The sequence below is a fragment of the Ixodes scapularis genome, unplaced genomic scaffold (genome assembly GCF_016920785.2).
Source record: "Ixodes scapularis isolate PalLabHiFi unplaced genomic scaffold, ASM1692078v2 PGA_scaffold5__190_contigs__length_132052651, whole genome shotgun sequence".
In the NCBI taxonomy this organism is placed as follows: Eukaryota; Metazoa; Arthropoda; class Arachnida; order Ixodida; family Ixodidae; genus Ixodes; species Ixodes scapularis.
Genome location: NW_024609880.1, coordinates 75,680,372 through 75,696,402, shown reverse-complemented (window position 1 = coordinate 75,696,402; position 16,031 = coordinate 75,680,372). Strand labels below are relative to the sequence as shown.

General features: G+C 47.0%; 1 protein-coding gene across 9 annotated transcripts in view; it reads right to left on the bottom strand.

The window, feature by feature from the left end:
* Positions 1–16,031, bottom strand: part of LOC8036906 (disks large 1 tumor suppressor protein) — a 645,442-nt gene that overhangs the window by 196,652 nt on the left and 432,759 nt on the right. The gene's annotated exons all lie outside the window — the stretch shown is intronic.

The following is a 16,031-nucleotide window of genomic DNA, read 5'->3' as shown; positions in this document are numbered from 1 at the left end:
CGACAGCTGCTAAACACACACTACTTCACTTCAAGAAGCCTCACTCAAGCACCTGGGTCAGCACGAAACGACGAAACACTGATCACTTCGGCGAAACGATTAGTCGAGGTAGACGAGACAGGCGGGAGCAGACTTCGGCGGCCATGAAAGATGGCGAAGCTTTTGTTTGTATGAATCCAAACGGAAGTGCCCGTCTTGTAAACCTTTTGTAAAGAATAATAACTCTCATCACATGGGTTATTCTTTAAACGTAAAAATATGCCGCTCAAAAGGAAATTGCAACGAATAACAAAGGTTTAACAACCAAGATCTAAGCTGTCAATCAAACTCTTAGCCAATGAGAACCTTTTGGGATTGACGTCACATAATCACAACTTCGTGGCGCGCGATTTAAAACGGGCGAAATAGCCGCAAACTAAAATCAGTCTCACGCAATAAATATTGCTGTAAAAAATGTTTTTTCTCGCGGAAAAATTGTTTTTTGACATGCTTGTCCCAATTAGGCTATTTAAAAAAAAACTTTTTTTTCTTTGCAGTTACCCTTTAACCATGTTCCTATCTCTTTTTCTCTAAAGCACCGTGGGGTAACGCAGAGCTCCGAGCTACAGTTTGCGTGTTCGTTTAATCAACTGCTCATCCGCTAGGGCGCCTCCGAGTTTTTCATCTTTCATTTTCGCGGTTGTTTCTATCTTACGCTCCCTGGTGAGCGTCGGCGAGAGCTTTCTGTTACTTCATTTTCTTAGTTGTTTAAGACTCGGATATCTGGATACTTTCTGCGCAATCTCCTTGCTTTTCGTGAAACGATAGAATATGTTTGCGCTCGCAAGGAGAAAATCTATTTCTTAATGTTTGTTCTTGGATTCTAAAGTGTCTAACCGCGCGTCTTGATTCGCGAAGGCAGTTTTAACTTAGCCGTAAAGGTAAAGACAGCTAAAAAAAAATCGAGGGAATGAAAAAAAAAAATGTGGACGACGGACGAAATATGGAAATTGTTCCGCTGCTTCGATGAGCGCTACCGGTGGAAGTGATCTTTTGCGACAAATCCTCCCGCCTCCAGTTCTGAGACTATGACAAGCGAACACACGCGGGATATTACCCCACCGGAAGAGAAACGTTAAACGTAACACTGAAGTAAAAAAGTGGAAGTCAAATAGTAACATATAAATAAATGTACCTCTGGATAAATGTAATGTAAAAAGAGCAAAAACTATTTTTGTTTGACGGTTCGTAAGCAAAAAAGATATAGTTCTGCGCTTTCTACGTAAGATCTATCCAGGTGTACATTTATTCTCATGCTAGTGTTTTACTTTCCTTTCACTGTTTTATTACTGTAAGAAGAACAAAAGAAGATAGCCGCGCAGCTTTTCACTTTCCTATAACATTCACAACTTCTTTTCAATTCAAGTTACATATTCAGAGGGCAAAAGAGAGAGAAAAAAAAAGCATAAACTTCGATGTAAAAAAAAGTTTACAAAATCAAGTTTATAAAATAACAAAAAAAGAAACGAAGACTAGAGTTATGGAGGGAGACTAGAAAGCTGACATCAGCTAAACAAACAGAAAGGAAACAATACATGAAAAGTATCTCGCCCAAATATAAAGCAAAAAAAAAAAAAGAAAACTCAATTTAAAGATTTCTCGTTTCGACCTGCGTCGACCTTTTTCCGCGTAGGAACGCGACCGCCGGATAAAGAGACGTCCACCAAGAAAGCAAAAACAGGAGGTAACCCTGCGCCGGAAACCGGGTGCTGGGACCACAACGGTCGCACTCGAGTGCCGCAACCCCCGGAATTTTGGGCCATTCTGTAGTGACGGCTTTCCATAAAGGTCGCGGAGCGAAGTTAGCGCAAGGAAGCCCAGAAGAGCCGGGTCTTAAAACACGGGACCCCGGTTCAGAGTACGGTGATCATACACAAACACACACCCCTCCCTCTCACACGCACTAATACATACACTCACACATGCACATACACACTCTCACAAACGCAGATGCATGATCACACGCGCGGGAAATATAAACACACTATCCCACACACACACACGCGCTCCTTCTCTCTCACGCACACACACTCACTCTTTCTCAAGCACACACGCACATAAACACACACGAACACACACTCCATCTTTCACTCAAGCACACTCACATATACACACTCTCCCTCGTAAGCGCACACACACTCCACCTGACACAGGAAAACTGTCTCACACACGCACGCACGCAGACACACAAACAAGATGTACGGCGGAATAGTTGAAAATCAAAAACTTCTAGGAGGCTGCAAAACAGATTTAAATACCGCGCTTATTTCTTCAATCGTTCCTTACGTTTGTCGTGTTTTGTTCCGGTTAATGAAATAAAGCGGGTGACACCCAAGAATATGCGCCTGTCCTAAAAAATATGAGTTCACAACTGCCGTCATACCAATACGACATACAAAAAATGAAAATAAAGGAGCTTCTACTTTTTTTTTTGTGCTTCATAAAAAAAAAGTACTCTTCATTCAACTACACTTGAGCGCTCCGGCCATGTTTAACTTTTTTATTGCTTGAAGTATCGACAAGCTTGTACGATTTGTTGTTTGAATTCAACATTCGATAAACTTGCGGGAGCTGGGCTGCAGTGGTCAATGTCCAAACCATTTTGTAACTTTTTGTTGAATAGCCAACCATATTTCAGTATAAAAGTGCAAAGTGGAAAAAAAAAAAATGTCGAGAGAAAGCAGACGCAACGCACTTAACGACTGTTCATATTTCTGCGGCAACAAATTCAATTAATATGATCAGGGGTGGAACTCATGAAATGTACTTGGGAGCAGCCACGGGAGCAGCTGAAACAGCTGTTTTGGAGCAGCTAAAACTTCATTCTGGAGCAGGCTAGGAGCAGCTCAGATCAGTTTTCATTGCACTGCAGCTTGTGTCTTATAGACGAACACGGGAGCACTTTCAATTCTGCTTAGCAGCACAGACGAACATGAGTGGTTAGGAACCTAGGTAGATGGGATAACAGTGTAACAGATGCGAAAACTTGGCTTTAGTGAGAACCAAAAAGCAAGTACCATATGTTTCTGAAGATAGTGTCGTTGATATTTTCTGAGTGGCTTTCAGCTGCTCAAAATGCAAACCAGCACTGCTTATAGCACCACCCACACGTGCTCGGCATAGTAATTATATGTGCGAACCACATGACCTGCATAAGCAACGGACGTGCAGTTGCGCGGAGGAACAGGGCAACACATTTCGAGTTTATCCTATTGTGCAACTCAATATCGAAGCAGCAGACAACGATTAAAGGAGTTATCGTATTCGAAGCGATAAGCAGGAGCAAAGTTAAAGTACGCCGAGCAGATCTACCGCTCGCCAGAGAGCTACTGGCTGGTAAGGTTTCGGATCAGTTCTATCAAATCACGATTTATCTTGCGGGAATGCGGTTCCAACTTCTAACAATGTAGTACTAAAGGGAATCTTTTGCTCATTTGTTTTCAACTGGCTGACGTCCGGATCCTGGGCCGCAAAGCCTCAGGCAATCTGACAATTAACGACTCGACCTCACCTCGGCCGACTTGCTTAACCGCTTATGGTTGAAGAATAACAATCTAGTCGCAGGCGGTGTACCGCTTGGAATCCGACCCCCGAGTTTTTTCGCCCGCTTCCGACTCGGGATACGCAGGGAGAATAAAAAGAACAAAAGATTGCAAGGACGACCAGGCTAAACGCGCTCATTGTTGCCAATCGAGTCGATAAAAACCGAAACCAAGACAAAATTCAATTTGTTTTGGCGCACGTTTTGCGATTTGGTGCATAATGGCGCGAGGTATTGGCTGTGGCGCAGTTTCTGCAACATGGCGCAAGACGGCGCAGACAGATGCGTCTGGCGCAAAATGGCGCATATGGCGCAGCCGTTCCACCCCTGATGATTCACGCGACGGGTTGTACTGTATTCTAGAATACGAAATCTATGCACGTAGGAAATTTCCGTCGGATCCTTAGTGCAACACAGAAAGGAATTGTGAGCACGGGCAGCTCTCCTAGGTATAATTCACAGCACCAAACCGAACATGAAAAGGAAGCTACAAAATTTGCAGACGTTTTGCAGTTTATTTTTCATAAACGAGAGTAACATTCTGTGGTAGTTTCTTCGGACGGCACATGCTCAAATGTGGCAATTTACAAGATTTAAAGGCAGTTTTTGTAAGAGCTTCGCTGAAATAGGGTGACGAAGGCTCTCGAATAATGGTTGACGCACTAAAACGAAAATTAAGTACATGAGGTAACTCACTGGTCGGTAACTAACACTGATTTTACTGCACTTCCACACAGCTCTGCATATTGTCACGCATGACAATTTATGAGGCGACGAAAACTGAAGCAAAACAGAACGTTTAACGGGGCGAACTTGTGCCCAAAATAGAATAGGAGAAGTGTGGCGTGGCAGGCGTCAATGGCGGCGGAACAGCAGGATCGAACGCTGGGGTGAGAGTGACTCTGGTTCGCTACGCGGAGCGCCTTGTGTGCGCGCGTGGGCTTCTGGAACATTAGGAGTAGAACGTTCGAACCTCGATTAGACGACAAGGTTCTCGAACTTTTGAGAATGCTAAATTGAAAGAAAAAAATAAAAGACGCGTCACTCCACAGACAGGAACCGAACTCGATGCCTCCACACGAGAGCCAAACACGGTAACCAGTCGGCCACGCACGCGCTCGCTCGCCAACGCCAAAAACAATCACAAAAAAAAAAAAAAAAAAGAAAAAAAAAGATAAAGGGTTTTGTAGAGCGTGCTCTACCACATACTCACTACGAGTGTGGGAAAGCTAACTTCCTGTTCGACCGCGCGCTTTCCCCTGTAAAGCGTGCTCTTCCGCACATAGGGTCTCACTGCCGGGAAACATGACTACTACAGCTAAAACACAAATCGAGAATGAATTTTCTTTTACTTAACGTTTCCGTTTCCCTTCACCAAAGCAAAAAGATAGAACCGTTACACACTCGCTCTCTGCCCGTCATTGTTCTCCTTCCCTCCCCCTCCCCACCCTCCCCCTTTCCTTTGGAATGCGGAGTTCGAGAAAAAGAAAACGCGAAGGCACGCAGTTTACGAGTCACGTTTTATTGCACTCGGTTTTCCACATTTACGAGACAAACAGACCGGAGGAACAAGGGAGCAATTCGAGAGTTCGGTTAATTGACTAATGACACCATTAATGGAGTCGGTTGTGGTTTGCTCGGTCGTTCGCGACTGCGGATTTAGTGATTGTCTGCTTCGAAAACCCCAAAGGCCTTCCTTTTTCCTTCTTTTTTTTTTTTCGAATTTATAAAGATTAAAGACGCAAAGCTAGTATTCAGGATTTCGAGTTGGAAGCGGTCACAACGATTGCGGTCCGAATCACGCTTGTGTTCTCGCGTTGATGACCGCACACTTCAAGGGACGAACATTCGTTCCTTTTTTTCCCCCTTTTTTTTTTTGGGGGGGGGGGGGGGGGGGGAACGACAAACACAAGTCGTAACTCCGAAAGGGCAAACCGAATTGTCACGGCCCATGGGAAGAGCAGCAGCTATTTGGAAAGTGCCCGAACTGGGTTCACCACAAATGCGCAAAAGCGATTGGCCGAAGCTGGGCTGTCGCATTCACCCGAGAGCTGCACACAGAATGGACAGTCAATAAAAAATCTTTAATGTGTGCGTGTGTTTTGTCTTTTTTTTAAGCAATTGTGTTTCGTATTTTCATTCGTGGACGACGAACACCCGCCGTCTTCGCAACACATTACGGCCATTCGATGTATGGCTCGTGAAAGAGTAACCATGAACAGAAGCTGTTCGTGTTGGTTTAGCAGTTTGCGATTTTGGAACGTACAAAGAAGACATGACAATAACAGAACAGGGTACGTGTAAGCTTCGTAGCGTTTTCTTTTTTTTTTTATGTACTTAACTCACAGAGGTAACCGAGAAGATATCGCGCCGCTCCTATGATGTACGCAGGGAATAAGAGTCGGGCGGGTCGTACAGCGGAACGGCCCCACAATTCCCCGCGCCGGGCGGTGCAACCTGGGGTCTCCGAGAGGCCTCGCTGGATCTTTTGGAAAAAAAATCTATAGACGGGGCAGCGGTTTAACCTATTTTTAAGGGGTCGATAAGTTGGGTACTATGACCCATTACAGGCGATGCACGCAGCGAAGCGGGAACGTACTCGAAGTACTGGGTGTATCAAGGGGAGGCCAGGCGCTTTAAATCAACCGCAAAATTCGGTTTCTTAACCTATCGCGCTACGATTTTGTGCACCGTTGCCCACAGATGGTGGATTTTTTTTTTTTTTCTAAAATTTGTAAAGAGCAAACTTACCTGAGGAAAATTCAAAGAAAGAAAAAGGCTTAGCTCGTATGGAAACGCAGCGACGCCACCGGTCTTCAAACAACACGGCGCCGTTTCGCACGGGAGACAAGAGATGGCGCAAGCAGTCGCGACGCTAACTGCCGCCAACGAACGACCATACGACGCCGAGAGCCCGCGTCTTTAGCAGACAAGGAACTGCAGTTCCTTGTTACCGCGCCTATTTTTGTTTATGCGACTGTCGCCGCCTGCGGAACGCGCGCCGCTTTTGAGTCGAAAAGATCGTCTGCTATAGACGCCGGCTCTCGGCGCCGTAGGCTCGTTCGTAGGCGGCGTTCGTTGCGCCATCTCTTGTCTCCCGTGCGAAACGGCGCCGTCTTGTTTGAAGACCGTGGCGTCGCTGCGTTTCCATAGGAGCTAAGCCTTTTTCTTTCTTTACTTTTTCCTCAGGTAAATTCGCTCTTTGCAAGTTTTACAAAAAAAGAAAAAAAGAGCACCATCTGTGAGCAACGCTGCACCGAATCGTAGCGCGATAGGTAAACAAACCGAAGTTTGCGGTCGATTTCAAGAGCCTGGCCTCCCCCCTTGATACACCCAGTAGAAAAGCGATAGAAAGCGTAAAACTCGAGCCAGTCCCGAGAGTAGCACCTGCGTGCTGCGTTTGACGACGCCGTCCCGCTTACTTTTCGTTTTATATCTCTCTTTTTGCTGAACCGAAAAACGACTTTAGCAGCCTCGTTAGGGTCGCCCTAATTAATGTTCTTCTCCATATGTCGCTAGCAGAAAAAAAAAACACACAAATCGTCGCACTAAATCACCGACTTTTCACAACCTCGCCATATATCGATCTTTTTCTTCTGCAACACCCACACCGGACAAAAAAATAAAAAAAAACATAAAAAAAAGAAAAGGAAAGGAAGGCACACATCTGTTCACACATTCAATTACCCCGCTTTTTTGCGTTCTTTTTTTTCCCCTCGTCTTCTCATCTTTCCGGTACTCGAGACGCACACAAGCACACCCTCTCGAAGAGACAAAGCGACGCAATATTTCATACCGCTCGTACATTACGCATGCGAGAGACTTCGTTACAACCACCACTTTCCATCGAACCAAAAAGAAAAAAAGAAAAAGCGGGGCTCGAACTCCAGGGAGGAGGGGAGGAAAAACGTGTTAGACGCCAAACACGAAAGATAAATCGCTTCCCTTAACGTCCCACTAAACTGATAATGAGAAAAATAATAGATTAAAAAAAAAAGAATAAAATAGTGGGCGAGGAAGCTACTATATAGCGTCACGCCGGGCTCGCATACAATTATAGTCTAAAAAAAAAAGAAACAAAAAGAAAGTTGGACGTTAGAGATGCGTGCTAAAACGATACTTTTATCTCTCAGACGCAGACGAGTAGAATATATGCCTCGGAGTCTCAAAACAGATACGAGCTTCGTAAGGAACAACGCGGTCGCCTACAGCATCTTCTTCTTGCAGGCATGTGAAGAAAAACAAGGAGGGGGGGTGGGAGCAAGGAAAAAGGGGAAGAGAACGAGTGAGAGCGAAAGAGAGAGAGAGAGGGGAGGGTCTCTTCGTTAGACAGACAGCCTTGTCTGCTAATTAGACCGGCGGGAAGCTGTAGCCAGCGCCTCTAGCTTCGGCGACCGCGAAGGAAAACACTACTAGGAAAGCCCAGAAAGCAACGCCAGAAGGAACAGCGGTTGGCCCACCGAGAAAATTTGGGAATCGACTCTATAGTCAGTGACAACATGAGACACGCAGGGCCTGACACGTTATCTTCGCCCTTTCTATGCTACGTGATTGGCTCTTCGGCGTTCTGATCCACGAATGCCGCAGTCTGATTGGCCGCGGAGCGATTATGAGATGCGCGGGATTCGCCACCCTCTGCAATTCTTCAGCTGCCAACAACTACAGCGACAAAAAAAAAAAAGAAGAAGAAAAACCTCAAAAACAATTGGAAAAAAAGTACAAACATAAGAAACGGGCGACGAGGAAAAGAAAGAAAAAGAAGACTGCAGAAGGAAGACCCGTAGTCAGTCTAATTAATCCCTCCGCACCAATTAAACGAAGTTGGCTCTCGAAGGGGCATTTTTGCGGGTGCAGTACCAGCTGCCGTATAATTCTTGTTGAGCTATATACGGGCGCTCATAGCTTAGGAAACTCCGGGCGTGACTCGTGAAAATCATATTTCTTGCTTTCTAAAACGTTCTTTGGCGTTCCCAGGCACATAGCCGAGGGGGGGGGGGGCATGGGGCCCGGGCCTCCCCCCCCCCGAAATCTTCAATTTTGCTGGGACCTCCTCTTCCCTTCCCCCTTATACAGCATTTTGTCATAAGCGTTTCGGGGGGGGGGGGGGGGGGGGCGTTCCCCCCCCCTCGAAACAAACTCCTGGCTACGTGCCGGGGCGTTCCTATTGTCTCATGCCGTAATGCCATTGTACACCGCGCGAAGATGAGGGGCTCGGGGAAAGACATACTAGTTGCGCTTTGAGTTTCTTGGTCTGGCAGTGAGTGTACAACTGCAAAATGTAACAGCGAATTTGTCTCCGTAATCGACAGTGGACAGTATTAGCTTAGCGATTCACAGGGCCAAACGCGAGCATCGGGTGTCGACACTTGCCCGCTGTAATGCACTAGTCTTCGTTTTGTCGTTACGTATATCACTCTTATTGGGCAGGTGCTTACCTTTTCTCAATCCTCCGCCATCTCCACGAGTCACGTTAGAAAACCCGTAGTTAATTTGCTTTAACGAACAAACAATTCTCAAACTACCAATCGTCGCGTAGTACCTAAGTCCTGCATTAAAAGCGGAACTTCAATAAACAAAACAAAACAAAAACAAAAACAAACCAAACCCTTTAAAAAAAAAAAAAAAAGTTTTAAACGGGGAACCGGTTTTATCAAAATTGGGTTCAACAGGCTTCACGCAGAGAGGTAAACGCATTCGCTATCCCTTTCGGTATCCATTCGCAATAAAAAATATGGTCTAGGTGAATAATAATAATGATGTGTGCATGTTTATACAGCTTGAAGTTAGTCTGTCTTAATGGGCGACTTGTCTCTCAACTGTAGATGAGCAATTTAAGGCAGTGCAGTACAACCGCTAGCCTGGGGTCTTTAACGTCCATCACGCTGTAGTGATACACGACCGCACGCCAGTACGATGCTCATCCAGATCGAAACGAGCAGGGTTGGGGATTGAAAACAGGATATCTGGGTTCTGCAGCGCGAGCTTTCGCTCCACGTGCTCCGAAACTGGCGTGCGTTAGCCCACTCGGCCACCGATACCCCCGTAGTGTTGGTGAGAATTCGAGGCAACCATCACCTTGTTTAATAATAATGTCTTGTAATCTTCAATTGACATCATTATGATTTTAAGCAATTTAACAAAAAAAAAAAATCAGTGATGTCAGAACTATAGTAGGGTATCCGTTTTAACGCGATAGCGTTTAGGAGGTTGTATCGCAGAAAGTCGGGCATCGGCGGGACCAAAAATCCAATAATGCAAAGCGCGCAGCCATGTGTGTCACATGTGGCTGCGCGCGTTGGATTATGGGACTCACCCGCTAAATGTGGCGGAAACAATTTCCCACAAAATTTAGCAAAAAAGTATCCCGCCAAATTTAGCGGAAAATTTTCTAAAAATAATTAGGGAAATGTTTTGCCGCCAAATCTAAAGTCCGCTGCAACTCAAGAAGGTAAGGCGAGGGTAAGACGGGCAGGAGAGTAGAAAGCAGACGAAACGCTGGAGAAGAGAGGGGGAAACCTCCTTCTCTCTTTAGTGTTCCGTCTGCTTCATCCTCCCCGGCCCGTTCTACCCTCGCCCTACCCTCTTGAGTTGGAGCGGAGTATAGCGGAAATTTTTTCCGTCAACTTTAGCGGGTCGATAGGGTCATGAGGTAAGAGTCACATGTGACTTCACGTAACACGTTCACGCTACCGACTAGACCACGCACACACCGCAGCACGGATAAGCAACGAGGACGTGTTCATATGAGAAGGCTTTGCGAACGGAGCCCGGTAACGCTATCGCGTTCCACTCTTAAAGGAGAAGCTTAAACGTTTCCCAAGCTTCTTGGTTTCGATATTTTTTTTAATCTATGTTCGACATTTTTGTGGCCACAATGATGGAGTGTGTAACATGTGTGTGTATGTTTTATTTTTATTTTGTCTGCGTTGCGATGCACCACGAGGAAGGCATGTTACTGTTGGTAGACATCAGCGAATAGGCGTAAATAAGCGAATAAATAGTAAGGTTACAACATGACAGTCGTGTGATAATGGACCTACACCGACGCTAACATGAAATAAGAAGTTAACTCTCGGGCAAACACCTACACCAATAACGGAGTTTGCCACATTTCTCAAGCAGCAAGCAGAAGCGTGAGCGCCACGCCACCTGTTTCTGAGCAGCGGGTCACCCATAGATGCCGGCCCAACTGGAAACGACGCGTAACAGTACTAACGGTAGATTGCCCCTGCCTGGCCAGCCAAGTCGACAGGGTCCACTGGATGGGCGCCGTGCCTGCACGCAAACGCGCTCAAATATCCTGGGCACTGTGCTCCGGCACACCTTGCGGCAGACCGCAGGGAACGCTACGAGCCATCGTAGACAAACGAGCGCTTTGAGTATAAATCGTGGGGCCCCCGCGTCCTTCGCGTCGCGCAACGAGCTTGAGTAAACTTAGAGCGGTAAACCAGCGGTCAAAAATGGCACCCCCCCCCCCCCCCCCCCGGTTGCCGCCATCTTGCCTGTTTGCAACATTAGTGATCACGTGACGTTAAGATGGTTGCGCCCAGAGGTGGGCCAGATCAGATTTACCAGATTGCGGTCAGCAGATGGGCACTCTGGGGCTGCGTTCGAATCTTACTCGAATGGCGCCGAGTTATTCCGGCGGATCAAGTCACGTGACAAGACAGATGCAGCAACGCTGGAAACGAGTAGGTTTTCGAACGCTACGGGCACGAGAACTTTACCCAGGAGTGAGATAAAAGCTGCGTTCGTTTACTTGCACCTCCTGCGCCGGTGTAGAAAAGTGTATACAGTCTACTTCCAATATATGTATTGAGATACGACCGGAAGTACACCGCACCACACTTTTCTGCACCGGTGCAGGAGGTGAAAGTAAATCGAACGCAGCTTCTAACTCACTCCTGGGGGCGTGTTTCACAATTTACTCGATCCTACTCCAGGGTAAGTGTTTTGTACGTTGGCGTTCTAAAACATACCCTCGTCTAGCGTTTTTCAATCTGTCTTGTCACGTGACACGACCCGCCGGGGTAACTCGGATTCATTTGGGTAAGATATGGAACACAGCATGGGTGAAGTTCTCGTACCCGTTGCGTTCGAAAACCTACCCGCGTCCAGCGTTGCTGCATTTGTCTTGTCACGTGACTTGATCCGCCGGAATAACTGGGCGCCATTCGAGTAAGATTCGAGCGCAGCCCCAGAGTGCCCATCTGCTGACCGCGATCTGGCCAATCTGATCTGGCCCACCTTTGGGCGCAGTCATCTTAACGTCACGTGATCACTAATGTGGCAAACAGGCAAGATGGCGGAAACCGAGGGGGGGGGGGGGGGGTGCCATTTCCGCTGCAGGCAGTGGGTTCCGGCTTACCGCTCTAAGGTAAGACTCGAGCTCGTTCGCGTCGCGGCGCCCATCCTGAAGATCACGTGACACTCAGACGGCATTGGATTGGCTTCCGTGGCTCGTAACGTCTGCTGCGGTCCATCGTACGGTGAAACGGACGATACCCACCTACATATGTCGAGGAATAGCGACGCTTCGAGAGGATGGCCACTTTGGGTGACCACTTACGTCTACTCAGGCGCAAGGACGCACTCACAAAAGCCGGGTCCACGCCGAGCACTAGCAGCGAGCAGGGCCCTCCATCTGGCGGTCAGTGAGCGAACACAACGGCCGGAATCAATAGAGTTGGCTGGGCTCGACGGGTGCCGCTGCAGTGCAAGTTCACGCTCCCCCCCCCCCCCCCCCCCTTTTTTTTTTTCTTCTTCCGTCGCGCCGTTCCCAAAGCAACTTGAAGCGCTTGAATGCGCGTTGCCAGTACGGCCTCGGGGCGTCGGCATTTTGCTGCTGGTGTGGGTAGACAGTATCATAGTCAAGCTTTGCTGAGGCCGCGTACCTACGGTTTCCAGAGTGGCGCCCAAACAATGCGTTTTCCATTTACGGTGGCAAGACTCGCTCTGGAAGCGTGGCTGCGTGCGAACGTCTATAGAAGCCTGGCAGATCGGCGATCTTATTTACTGTAGAGCAAACGTTCCGGCAAAAGTGCGGAACTGCACTTTCTTTTTTTAATAGTTTACTTTTTAAAGGGATACTTCGACGAAATTCGAAATATACCCGCCGTGTTCAGAAATAGGCTGAATATGATACACAGTATCTGTAAATGACAATCGGATGTTTGTATTTTGAACCTGATGGGCTGTATTTTTCGTTATAAACGGCCCACTCTGCCAAGCACTCGGAGAGCAGCCAGCGTAGAGCACGTGACATCCGCCGCAATTGTGACGTAGATTGTCTCGGGACGAGCAAAGCTGTGGCGAGGCTGAGGTCGAGAGGATGTCCTAGCCGTTCCAGCCACCGAAGCGGCCGAAGCACACCAGCGATCGGGCCACCGCAACAAACCGCAAAGCTGCATTTGTACGAATTGTGAGTGACGGGTTAATCTTTTATGACAATAGCGACGTCTGGGACAGACAAAAGAAAGTGCCGGAGAGGGGAGCTCTTTCTTCCCCTCTTCTTTCGTGTTGGCCGATGAGCTGGAGGAATGATTAGGCCAGCAGGCATTGTCACTACCTGTGAAGGTTCCTAGACGGGCATTGCAATCGAGGCTTTGGCGATATCCACCAGGTGCCCTTTGCTAATCGTTTAATTCGGTTTAAACTTCCTTTTCTCGTCTTTTTTAACTAAAGATTTGTGTGTCCGATGTGATACTGGTCCTCTGAACACGTATAGAACAAAAAAACAAGCGCCGAAATTTCGTTGTAGTATATTCCTCTAAGACAAGATAAAAAAAAAAAATTTAAGCAGCGCAATAAAGTAAAAAAAGGTCTAACGTTTTAGAGCTTACAAAGGGATCCAAAGATGTGAGCTGAATTCAAACACTTCAGAGTTTTAGAATATTGGGCCTCAACGGTATGGGTTCCGCTTTCCTAAAACTGTCAATCGAGACTAAGATTCGCGAGTAAATATTTTATATATCTGTTAACTTTGTTACAACTTCTCGCCACCGTATACTATTAAAACAAACCAGATCGCAAAAGTACGCCCATTGTTTTCCTTTTTCGTCTTTAGTTCAATCAGTTATCAGTGGGGAAAGTGATGTCGCGCACTAGGCTTTCCTAATCCCGCGTCCAATTCCTACGCCAGTGAATTGACGTCCCTTATCTGATTGCGGGGTGTCGGCTGCGCGCGTGTCCGTGCCACAACTGCCGGGAGGGAAAACACAACCCAAAAGACGCAGCAACGCGCGAGCCGGCACGGCGACCCACGCTCGTCAAGTCGGGGTACGGGGGACGCGAGGGACGTGCTCGGCAGTCCAAACTAGGGATGCAGAAACGGGGGAAAAAAGGAAGAGAGGGAAGGAAAGAGAAAAAAAAAAAAAACACACAGAAGAAAAAAAAAAAGTATTAGGGAAAAATAGTAGAAAACAAAGAGGGTAAAAGAGAAAAATAGCAGAAAAAAAATAATAGAAAAGAAAAATAGTAGAAGAGAAAAATAGTAGAAGTAACGAGTTGGATATCGTAAATTGCCGGAATATCGAGCCGGATTATCGTAACCCTGGCAATACCAAGGTTCTCAATGATGCAGCACTATTCGTCTACCTTTCAAAAAATAAAATAAATCTGTACCTTAGTTCTACGGTTTTAAAATGTTTGCGAGTTCACTTTCCAACAGAGCGCAGATACAGCCAATCCGGGAGAACAATAGAAGGATTCCAGCGAATGACGTTGCTCAGAATACTCTTAGATATGAGATTAATACAGCCCCCCCACGTTGTATTTTTTTATTATATTTTTAGCTTCGTCATTTGATCTAGTCTTCCTATAGTTCGCTAAGATTGGTTGTCTCAGTGTCCCGTAATAACGTAAAATCACGTGTTTTTTTTTTTTGTTTTGTTTTTAGAACACGGATAAAGTCGGGAAAGTGTGGGGCGTTTTTTCAACTGCGCTGGGTCTTTATTTGCGAGCTTTCTTATGAGCTGGGAAGATTCCACCCTAAATTCTGGAAAAGTTTAGCGCTCAATATAAGTGGACCGCTAAATTTAGCGGAAAAATTGAATCCGCGCATAATTATACACGAACCTGCGATGTAGAACGAATACGCGTGTGAAGAGCGCCACGCCGAAGCAGTCCGAGGGCGTCGAGCCTGACCGACGTCCAAAGCGGTGCCAAGGATCCCAACTGCCGTCGTATTACGTGCCCTTTGGCAGCAGTCACGAAGAAAGCGCATAGTGTTTAAACAAACTCGCCGATTCAGAGTCAGATAAAATAAACAACAACGAGAAGACAAACCGAAGCGAAGTCAGCTGGAAAAAGAAACACGGCGATATCATAATGTTACCGCGTAATGCGTAAAAAAAAAAAAAAAAAAAAAAAGAAAACAGCGACAATAACCACACAAGTTTGGGCAGCGGCGAAGGTTATACACTATCAGGAAGGCGAATGCACCCAGAAACAAACACGTCCCCAAAAAGTACCAACGAGTACAGATGCAGACGTCCGGTAGCGGGTGCAGTAGAGCAGTAAAAAGTCGGAGCGGGCTCAGCCTTACCCAGTTTTTTGGTCTTTTCAATCCTCTCACGTGAGCGTGCCCAAGAATAAGATGGGGGAGCGGCGTGCCGCAGCAAAGACCTCCTCCGGGACGGGGGGGGCCTCCGCTGCACACCCGGCGGAACAAGACCCTTTCTCGGCGGGGAGCTCGGGGTGTTTTCGAATTCCAAGCTCCGAATGCGAAACACGACGCATCTCTCGAAGCCGTCACGTCCTCACCGCCGGCAACACTACAAACGCCGCGCTCCTTCACGTTACTAACCTTATACGACGGACCGCGACAGACGCTACGAGCGACCGGAGCCAATGCAGAGATCAGAGCGCGTCACGTGACTTTTCCCTCGTCGCGTCGCTGCCACTCATCTGGGCTAGATGACCCATTGGGCAAACAGGTACGAAGGCACCGGAAGGTAAGCGGCATGTCCAGGAGGCGAGCGTTAATTGACAGGCTTTCAACTCTTCCGAGTGGTAGTGGAAACAATGTCCAAATTCAAACAATGTTCAACTGCCTCATCGGGATTTAAGAATAAAGGCGATTACTAAAACCAAACTAAACACGCCAAAAAAAAAAAAAAAAAATAGGAACACCGACTGAATGCACGAACAAGTACGTCCGACGTCCGGGAGAATCGTCGAACTTCCGGTAGCTTCACTCGCGCCCGTTCTACAGAGCGCACAAGCGCCATCCAGCCCCCTGCATAGCCACCGACAGCCAGTGTTGTAAGCGTTTCTGAGATAAAAAGATGTAAAGAAATACGTAAAGGCGGTACCTGCAAATAAGAGGGACGTGTTACCGACCCACGCTACCTGAAAATAAAAGGAACGCGTTACCGTTACCGATAAAAAGCACCGCGATTCAGATTTGCGTTACTTCTTATTTACGAATTTAAACGTAGGTTCTACTGCG